The 10,927-nt window shown below is 41.4% G+C and overlaps 1 protein-coding gene across 1 annotated transcript in view; it reads left to right on the top strand.

Annotated features, from left to right (window-relative positions):
• Positions 1 to 200: 200 nt before the first annotated feature.
• The window catches only part of Wnk3 (WNK lysine deficient protein kinase 3), a 135,275-nt gene continuing 124,548 nt past the window's right edge, over positions 201 to 10,927 (top strand). Inside the window, exon 1 of the mRNA XM_048336374.1 lies at positions 201 to 370. The gene's annotated coding sequence lies outside the window, so the exon portion shown is untranslated. The remainder of the gene's footprint in view (positions 371 to 10,927) is intronic.

Raw genomic sequence — 10,927 nt, 5'->3', positions numbered from 1 at the left:
CATGCTCCAGTTGGCTAGCCACCAGGCACCTCGCTGTGATAGGGGCTGCTTGGAGTTGGGGCTGCTCCTTTGGCTTTCCCTGCCCCTCCCCCTCTCTTTCCTCCACTCTATTCCCCGCCCCCCTCCGCCCCTCTCCTAGCCATCTGAATTCCCAGGCTGGAGTACGCGTGCGCTTGGTCAGCTCCGAACGAGCGCGAGCTTGGGCTCGTACCCTATTCCCCTAACCCCGCCTGCTCTTTACCTACCGGAGCTATCTGGTCTGGTGGGCTAGCTGGGAGACGCGCGCACGCGCTTAGGACGCGGAGCTGAGCTCGACCCACTGAGGTGGGGAGTAAGAAGCATCTGAGGAGGCGATAGCGGAGGAGGCGGTGTATGTGTGTCTATTCTACGGTTTGGCTTGTTGAGGTGCTGGTGGAAGCTTGAGGGTGAAGGAGAAGCGAAAAAGAGTCTAGAATCTTTCTCCGTGAGAGCCTCTAGTCTGGTGAGGGTCCCGGGCCGGCTGGGGAGCTGGGAGGGATGGTGGAGGCCGGGGGGCGTGTCTGGGATCGGGCTGAGAGATGAATGGGCCGGGGATGAATGGAAGGAGGCAGCGGCGGCCAAGAGTCTGTTCAGAGTAAGCGCCCTAGTCGGGGGCGGCTTGACCGAGACAGGGTGAGTGCCTTTACCAATGGGTACCAGACGAGGCCGGACTCCGATCTTCAGGGGATTTGGGGTTCTGCTCTCTAGAGATCGACTAGGTGGAGAGGAAAATTCAGAGGGAGAAAGTGGGGAAGGGCAGATTTGATGTTGAGCTGTGCAATTTTTGTCCCCCTCCCCTTTTTTGTTTTGTTTCTTGGGCGGCGGGGCGGGGGTGGGGGGAGGAATGGCAACTTTGGGAGCTAATGGGAGACCGTGGAACCGGGAAGATGAGGATACTGAGGGAGTAACCGGAGATGGTTGACAAAGGACCGGGTGATTATTTAAGTGAGATTGAGGCTACTCAAAGGGAGGGTCGTTTCGAGTGTGGGAAGTTCACATAGGTTTCAGTGGGTTAGATTCATGGAAAAGGGCTTGCGGGGTAAAGTGGGTTTCATTTAAAGATTCGGTTCATATGTGCCGGTCCATAGTACTGGATCTGGGTGAGGGATGTTGGCTGGGTGGTTGTGTAAAATGTCTTAGTTCTGAGGCGATTGAAAAGTGTTCTTTGGGAAGGGGTGATTTGTATTTTGCAACTGACAGTTGTGGATGGGGTGGGGGATGATAGGATAGGGCTAGGGTAAAAATAGTGAGGTGGCTTCGCTGCTCAGAAAGACGTTTTGTTTGATTAGTTTAGAGTGGTGAAACATTTAGTGAAGTATCAGTGGAAATCCTGCACGTGAGTATCTCCAGATCTTGAGACTGAACCCCTCACAAAATTTGCAAGTGATGCTGCTATCTCTTAAGAGGGAACTGTTGGCTGAGACTATCATATGAATAGTCTTTGGAGTGTGGAAATCCGTGTAGTAGTGATTGCATCCAATTTTTGAGGCTACCTCATTTTCATGTGTAGTAAATTTTAATACTAAGAGAACTTTTGAAGGGGTCTTAGTAAAAATGGCACAGAGCTGCAGGTATCTTCTAGATCTTCTTTTAATCCTTTGGGTTGAAAAAAATTATTTAAACTCGACAGTCCAAATGAAAGACCTCACATTAAGGATAGCAAAAGCTAATTTGGAATGCTTAAATAATTATAGATGATATTTTTGTGGTTATTTTATATTTATCTCCTTTGAAAATTCGTACTTGCTTTTTGGTATGAGTTTAATTAAAATAGCTTACTTGGACATTTTGTTCTCTGAATATGTTACTTATCTTCTGGTAGTGCTGTCCTGTGATTGTCTCGTTCTGTTCCGGGTCAAGATTAATCGTTATGGATTTTTAACTTTTCACGATTATTTGTATAAGTTTTCTGACATGTTTTCAGTCTTCATGGAAATGTTGCAAATTTAAGAACATTTTTGGGGCCTGTTTTGATATTGGGATGAGCGTAATCCTACAGCTAGAATTTGAAAGTGGATACTGTGTTCATAGTCTCAGATTATGATGAATGCTTTGGGGCTGGGAATATGGCCTAGTGGCAGGAGTGTTTGCCTTGTATACATGAAGCCCTGGGTCCGATTCCCCAGCACCACATATATAAAAAAATGGCCAGAAGTGGCACTGTGGCTCAAGTGGCAGAGTGCTAGCCTTGAACACAAAGAAGCCAGGGACAGGCCCTGAGTCCAAGCCCAGGATTGGCCCCCCCAAAAAAGATGAATGCTTTATGTGTCTGTGTGTGTGTATGTATTTGTACAACAGGTAAAATACATAAATATATGTATAGATTATATAAATATATACACATATATTTAATATGTTTATATTATATATTTCACATATATTTATATTACAAATTATAAATACATTACCAGTATAAAGTATAGTCAGAGTGTGGAAATGTTATAGCAAGTATGCGGGACTCCCACTTTTGGACTAGATGTTCCTAGAGAAGAATAGCATTCTCGTATAGAGGTGTGTTTGGAGATTGTAATGAATTAAGGCTACAATGGTAGTTAAGATTGAGGGGGAGGATTTTGCTTCTCGCCATTCCTTCCCTCTTTCTTTTTCTAGCTTCCTTTACCAAGCTAGATTAGATGTCCCTTAGTACAGTTCACATCCCGCTTTCTAGGAAAGATAGTTTTCTCCATACATTTGAAAGAAAAAATAAAGTTAGAAAAATAAAATTTGCTGTAGTAAGTGGTAGACGCTGGAATTCTGCCTTCTGTACCAATGTTAATATTGATATAACAAGTCTACATTTGTTGGCATAATTATTTGTCTTTCAGGAGTTAAATTTCTAGTCTTGACTTAACTTTCATTTGTGAAGAAGAGGAGTTTCTGTTTTCGGTAAGTTATCCATTGCTTGACCAAGAAATGATAAATGCCAGTGGATTGGATTGGGAATGTGGCTTAGTGGTAGAGTGTTTGCCTAGCATGCATTTGACCCTGGGTTCGATTCCTTAGCACCACATAAACAGAAAAGGATGGAGGTGGCGCTATGGCTCAAGTGGTAGAGTTCTAGCCTTGAGCAAAAGAAGCTCAGGGACAGTTTCCAGACACGGAGTTCAAGCCCCAGGAATGGTTAAAAAAAGATTCTGTCTCAATATTTCTGATTACAGGCACATATTCTTTGTACAAATACCCTTACACTGCAGGTTTGTTTACAACATAGTCAAATCACAAACAAAAATATCCAATGGGAGGGGCTCAGTATCGGGTACTCATGTAATGGGATTTCACAGACTTTACACGGTACTTATATAGGGTTTATAAAAAGCAAAAGAAGCTCAGGGATGGTGGCTGGCCCTGAGTTCAAGTCCTAGGACTGGCAAAAAAAAGCCAATGGGTTTAAAAAAAACTATAACAGAAATACAGAGAATAAAAATTGTATTATCAACATATTTCTAGTTTTCTAGCTGAATTAAAAAGCGTTAATGAATATCTTAAGATATTGTATATGTTTCTGTAGGATAGAGAATTGTATATTGACCGAGCGCTGATGGCTCATGCCAGGAAACTGAGATCTGAGAATCACAGTTCAAAGCCAGCCCAGGCAGGAAAGTCCCTGAGACTCTTATCTCCAATTAACCACCAGAAAACCAGAAGTGGGGCAGTAATTCAAGTGGTAAAACACTAGCCTTGGGCTGAAAAAGCTCAGGGACAGTACCCAGACCCAGAGTTCAAGCCACACGACCAAAAAAAAAAAAGTTGTATATAAGGAAAGAAAACCCACCATCCTTTCTGTGTTTTATCTTAGTACAACTAGACCAGCTCTGTTTGCAGATACACTCAGATCTCTTGGCTAAAAGCCAAGATTCTTTCAAAGGAACATGTCTTTCCCACTTTTGTTTTGAAATATACAATTTGGATGTTGTTCGTAGATACTTGATGATTGTGAATGATATCTATAAAAGCATTTATTTAGAAATTCCATAAAGAGCTTCAAAAGTATAATTGCTCTTTTTTTCCCTTTGCTGGTCCTGGGACCTGAACTCAGACACTGCGTGCTGTCTCTGAGCTATTTTGGTCAAGGCTATCATTCTACTACTTGAGCCACAACAACACTTCTGACTGTTTTGGTGGTTAATTGGAGATTTTAAGAGTCTCATGGATTTTCCTCCCTGGGCTGGCTTTGAACCATGATCCTCAGATCTCAGTCTTCTGAGTATGTAGGATTACAGATGGGAGTCACCAGCGCCTGGCTTGATGTCATTTTAAAAAGTTTTCTAGTAGAGGTACAGGTTTTATGAAATATTTTGTTTGGAAAATGCTTAGATTGACCAGTTACAGATGAAAGCCTTATGCTCCTATTTTTCAGAAACATTTTTCTTATGAGCATATTTTTCCCTTTTTTTTTGTCTGCTGTGAGGCTTGAATTCAGGGCCTGGACACTGTCCCTAAGCTTCTCTGTTCTCAAGGCTAGCGCTCTACCAATTGAGTCACAGTACCACTTACTATTTTTTCCTTTTTTTATGTTGGAAACAGGGTTTGAAATCAGAGCCTCATGCTCTTTGCCTAGCTTTTTTGCTCAAAGCTGGCTACCATCTGGGCCACACCTCTACTTCTGGCTTTTTGCTAGTTATTGGACATGAATAGCTTGGGTTTCCCTGCCTGACACTGCTGGCTTTGAGCTAAGATTCTCAGATCTCAGCCTTCTGAGTAGCTAGGATGACAGGTGCCTGACATTTTATAAAGGTGCTTTGGATTGAACTCAGGGACTTGCACATGCCAGGCAAACTCTCTACCACTAAGTCACACTCCAAGTGTAAAAATCTTAATAGAAATGAAATACTTTGTTTTCTATCTTTTAGCCTTGGTAACTTAAAGAGTTGTGATATAATGAAATAGCAGATTTTTCCATTTGGACTACTTTATACAACCCAATGGCATTATTTATTGTATTGTGCTACCAGCAACCACTTATAATTGGAAATGTGTGTGTGTGTGTGTGTGTGTGTGTGGCCACACTAGGACTTGAAATGGAAGCCACTTCCTTGCTCATGGTTGGTGCTTTCCCACTTGAAACATGTCTGCACTCTGGCATTGTGCTGGTTAAGTGGAGGTTGAGACTTGTGAACTATTCTGCCCTGACTGGCCTCAAATCAGATCTTCCAGATCTCAGCCTCCTGAGTAGCTAGTATTACAGGTATGAGCCATGGGTGCTGGGTTTTAATTGCTGGTACTCAGTAAACACTGACTCCTTATTTTTGTTTCACTCCTGATGACTCTATGGCTTTGCCTCTTCTGGATATTTCATTTAAGTTGAATCATATAGCATATAGCCTTTTATACCTGGATTCTTTTATTTATCATGATTTTGAGATTCACCCATGTTATGCATGTACCAATATATCATTTTCTTTTATGGTGGAGTAATATTCTGTAGTATGGATATGCCACATTTTGTTTATCCATTTATGAATTCATGAATATTTGGTATGTTTCTACCTTGAAGCTTTTGTGAGTAGGGTTGCTGTGGACATTTATGTGTAAGATTTTATTTGAACACCTGTTTTCAATTATTTTTGGTTATGTACCTAGAAGTAGAATTATTGGGTTCTATATTAGTCGTGTGATGAATTTGTTGAGAGACTACCAAATTTGTTCCATACATTGCTCCACCATTTTACATTTCTACCAACTATGTCAGGAAGATTCCAATTTCTGCACATCTTCACTAAAACTTGTTGCTTTCTTTCTTTTTCTTTTTTCTTTTTGTCAGCTAGGATTACACTGCAGGTGTGAGCCTCCGGCCTACAGTGCATCTTGATCAATGTCATCCCTTTCATCATTCTCTTCATCCCTTCCCCTCCCCTCAGTTCTCTTAGTTTCATGGGATATGCATTGGTTATTATGATTGCACCCCCCCCCGTCTTCTCCCCCCACTGGAGCTTGAACTTAGGGCATCTTGCTTGACTTTTTTGCTCAAGGCTGGCACTCTTCTTACTTGAGTCACACCTCTATTTTCAGCTTTTTGGTCATTAATTAGGAAAATGCAAGTCTCAGGGACTTTTCAACCTGGGTGGCTTTGAACTACAATCTTCATTTCTCAGCCTCTGAATAGCTAGCTACCAGTGCTTGGCTTTAATTTAGAAGTTTTTAACTATAAAATGCTTTAAATGTATATTAATTAAATGAAACTGTGGTAATATTCAGTCACTATTTGGGGCAGTCATGGGGGAGAAATATTTCTAAATGCTTATTTAATTTTTTGGTACCAGTAAAGGAGTTTGAACTCAGGGGCTCTGCTCTTGCTTGATTTTGAATGCAGGGCTTGGGTGCTATTCCTTGCTTTTGTGCTCAAGGCTAGTGTTCTACCACTTGAACCACAAGTCCATTTATGGCTTTTTTAGTGGTTAACTAGGGATCAGAGTCTCATGCACTATCCTGCCTGGGCTGGCTTTGAACAACAGCCTTCAGATCTCAGCCTCCTGTGTAGCTAGAATTATAGGTGTGCATATGTGAGTTAAAAAAATTAACACATATTAGTTGTACAGTAAGGCTTCATTGTGACATTTCCACATATTTATATAATGTATCCCAAACAACCTCACCTCCTTTATTGCTCTCACCTGCTGCAAATATTTTTTTTGGAGTGTGTATGTGTGTGTGTGTGTGTGTGTGTGTGTGTCTCGGTGTGTGTGTATGCACACACTCAACTTTTTCTCTCAAGACTGAGGCTCTACCTCTTGAGCCACACCTCTAGTTTCAGAATATGGCTGATTGATTGGGGATAAGAATCTCTCAGGTTTAGAGATCAGAGTTTCTCAGATTTTTGTCTGCCTAGGCTAGTTTAGACTATTGAATAACTGAGTACCTTGGATTATAGGCATGAGACACTCATGTCCAGCCCCAGGCTTGATTTTTATGTCTGCCTGTACTTGAACTAAGGCCCATACTAGCTTGGCTTTCTTTCTCAGAACATTGTACCACTTGAGCCATGTCTCCAGCCCAATGATTTTTTTAAGTTAAAAGTCTCTGGGACCAAGCACATACCTGCAATCTCAACTAGCAGATTGACAAAGGATTAAGGCTAGAGGCTGGCCCAGACAAAGCTCCAAAGCCTGTCTGTAAACATTGAAAGCAAAATGGATTTAGATGTGGCTCAAGTGATAGAGCCGTTACCCTTTGCCTAGCAAGTACCACTACCTCAAAAAAAGTATTAAGAACATTAGGTCTGGCATGGTGGCACTTGGGAAATGGAGGCAGGAGGATGGGAAATTCAAAGCCAACCTGGCTACATAAAAAGACACCGTTTTAATAAAATGAAAATAGGGCTGGGAATGTGGCTTATTGGTAGAGTGCTTGCCTAGTATGCATGAAGCCCTGGGTTCGATTTCTCAGTACCACATACAGAGAAAAGCCAGGAGTGGCACTGCAGCTCAATTGGTAGAGTGCTAGCCTTGAGCAAAAGAAGCTCAGGGACAATGCCCAGGCCTTGAGTTCAAGACACAGGACTGGCAAAAAGAAAAATAAATTAATATTTATAATAAATAAATACTTAAATAAAGAGCTAGGCACCATGAGTGGCTCATGCCTGTAATCCTAGCTAGGATCTGAGGATCGTGGTTCAAAGGCAGCACAGGCAGGAAAGTCTGTGAGACTCTTATCTCCAGTTAACCACCAGAAAACTGAAAGTGATGCTGTGGCTCAAAGTGGTAGAGTACTAGCCCTGAGCACAGTGCTCAGGCCCTGAGTTCAAGCCCCAGGACTGACCACAAACAATAATTTAAAGAGTACTTTTCTTTTCAAGATGTTTGTGTAGGGTGAAATCTTTACTTATAACTTGTTTTACCCCTGTTGTCACTGTATTTGATTTTGATACCCTGGTATTGTATATACACTTATCTGAACTAGGGAAGGGAAGGGGAACATCAAAATGTAGAGACAAAGGGTAAAAGGTGAACCCATGCAACAGCAATATTTATAAGACAATATGCTGTAAACCAACTGTACAACTGGGGAGAAGGGAATTAGAGAGGGGAAGGGGGAGAAAAATGAGAGAGGAGGTAACAAGTTTGACAAGAAATGTATTCACTGCCTTATGTATGTTACTGTAACTCCTCTGTACCTCACCTTGACAATAAAAATAAAAAACTGTGGAAAATGGAAGGAAGGAAGATAGGAAGGAAAAGAGAAGAGGAAAACCAAGTTGTCTCAAATTATTTGGGTAGATCTGAACGCTCAAATTATGTAACAGTGATATAATTACTTTTGAGATATCTAATGCCAATTTGAGGTTAAATAATTATTAAGAATAAATCATATCTGGGTATTTTTTTACTTTTTTTTTCTTTTGAGACATGGTTTCACTATTTAGCTTATGATATCTGGGAAAACATATCCTCCTCCCTCAGCCTTTCAGGTGCTGGGATTGCAGGTGTGTACTACCTGCTTGATTTTGAGCCAAACTTTCTAAGGAAAACACTTATCAATCAGTATTTTGCAGATACTTTCCATGTGTAGCTTATGTTTTTTTGTGTTTTCTTTTTCCAGTCCTGGGGCTTGGACTCAGGGCTTGAACACTGTCCTTGGCTTCGTTTTGCTCAAGGCTAGCTAGCACTCTACCACTTGAGCCACAGCGCCACTTCTGGCCCTTTCTATATATGTGGTGCTGAGGAATTGAACCCAGGACTTCATGTATGTGAGGCAAGCACTCTACCACTAGGCCATATTCTCAGCCCCACTTAGGCTTTTTGTTGGTGGTGGACTTGAACTCAGTCTCTGAGCTTTTTGGATCAAGTCTAGCACTCTACCAATTTGAGCCACAGTGCCACTTCCAGTTTCCTAGTGATTACTTGGAGAGGAATCTCATGGACTTCCCTGCCTGGGCTAGCTTTGAACCATGATCTTCTGATCTCAGCCTCCTGAGTAGCTAGGATTACAGGTGTGAGCCACAGTGCCTGGCTTAAGTAGGTCAAGTTTTAATAGACCATATATTATTCTATTTATTTAGGAACAATGTAAGATTATTTTATAATTTAGTTACTTGTAGAAATGAGAATTAAAATTTAGCACAGCACAATTGGTTGCCAAATCTCAGCCTTTAGTTAAACATAATTAAACTGGGACATTAATTTGTTTTTAAAACTAGGAGATGTGTTTTAAAACAAGCATGGGAAAAATCTGTCCTTAATTAGCTCCAAGACTTATGAAGTGATAGTTCAGTTCTAATTATAGCCACTGCTGCCCAGAAAATGTGTGTGTGTGTGTGTGTGTGTGTGTATGTTGCTGAGACTTGAACCCAGGACTTTGTGTATGCTAGGCAAGTGTTCTACCACTGAGCCATACTCCTAGTCCTAGGAGAATAATTTTTGCTTTACTGTGGCATTTCCATTTAGGATTAGCCAGCCTTGAAAGGTTTCAGGTAAGGAATAATAACCTTGGAAGATAAGTGGTTCATCTGCTAAGGAACCTTTCAAAGGTACTGATAAGTTAATCTGAAGCTGTGAGCCCTGGTGAGTAATAGAATATGACTTATTTATAGGTTTTACCACTCATTTAACAAGTAGTCTTTGCATTGTTGGAATGTTCCAGGATGGATGTATTGAAGAGATCTTTAAAAAAAGAAGCAAAGAAAGCTGTGACTCTGCTGTCTTTGAACTGTCAGTACCCTGGAGAGGAATGAGTAAATGAATGAATGAATGGTCAACAAATAATTTCAGAAACTAAATGCTAAGAAGAGTGTGCTGGGATAATGGGGTAGAACTTAATTATCTCAGATGTGTAGGGAAGTCCTCTTTGAGGAGATGACTTTAAACTTTAGGAGGCCAGATAGTATATCCTGGTGGAAGCTCCAGGTAATAAAGAGAAAGATCTTGACCTTCCACTTGTAGGTTACCATTACCCCCACCTCCCCTCCCCTCCACTCCCCTCCCTTCCCACATCCACATAGGCCTTGGGCTACTCCTCTAGGCAAACATTCTTATCTCTGAGCTACATCATCAGCTTCCAAGTACATTTTGTATATGGCTGTGTTATTGAGTGAAAATACTTAGCATCTCTTGTATTGATTGAATCTAGTCTTAGATACCCCCCCGCCGCCCCCCCCCCACCAGCACTGAGGCTTGGACTCAGGACCAGGGCGCTGTCCTTTAGCTTGTCCCACTCAGGACTGGCACTTTACCATTTGAGACACACTACTTCCAGCTTTTTGGTGGTTAATTAGAGAGAAGAGTTTCACAGACTTTCTTGACCAGGAGGGCTTTGAACTGTGATTGTCAGCTCTCAGCCTCCTGAATAGCCAGGATTACAGGTGTGAGACACATTTTTCATTAGTATCTATTAGTGTACAAGGGGATTTCATTTTGACATGTCTGTATATTCATACAATGTACCATGATAAGACTCACCCCAGTTTTTCTTACTATTGAAAATGTGTTAGTTACTGTTTTATTTCTTAGAAAAACAAAACAAAATCCAGTACATTCCTTATGAGAAGCAACTGTTCCCTGTGGAGATGTTACTGCAGTAAGAGTCAACGTGAATTCTACTAACCTTGCCTCAGGGTGATCTTGTGTGTTTCCAACCACGAAGTTATTTATTTGCTATTAAACAAAACAAAAGCCTTACTCTTTTTTTTGCAGAGTTCCTTTGCTAATCAGTGGAAGAAATTATGCTTTATAATACACATGGAATGGAATGTATCCTATTTAATGTGCTTTTGGAATCAAAGGATCTCAATTAAGAAGTGTTTTCCCACCAATTAAAGCTTTTATGTTTCTTCCCATCTGGTAAATTTTAGCCCCCCCCCCCCCCCCCCCGCAAAGAAAAAGCCCAGGAATTGGCATTGTGGTAAGAGCACTAGCCTTGAGCAGGAGAGTTCAGGGCCAACACCAACGCCCTGAGTTCAAGCCCCACAACTGAAAAA

The sequence above is a fragment of the Perognathus longimembris genome, chromosome 28 (assembly GCF_023159225.1).
Source record: "Perognathus longimembris pacificus isolate PPM17 chromosome 28, ASM2315922v1, whole genome shotgun sequence".
Taxonomy (NCBI): Eukaryota; Metazoa; Chordata; class Mammalia; order Rodentia; family Heteromyidae; genus Perognathus; species Perognathus longimembris.
The sequence above is the reverse complement of the archived record's forward strand: the minus strand, read 5'-3'. Positions and strand labels throughout refer to the sequence as shown.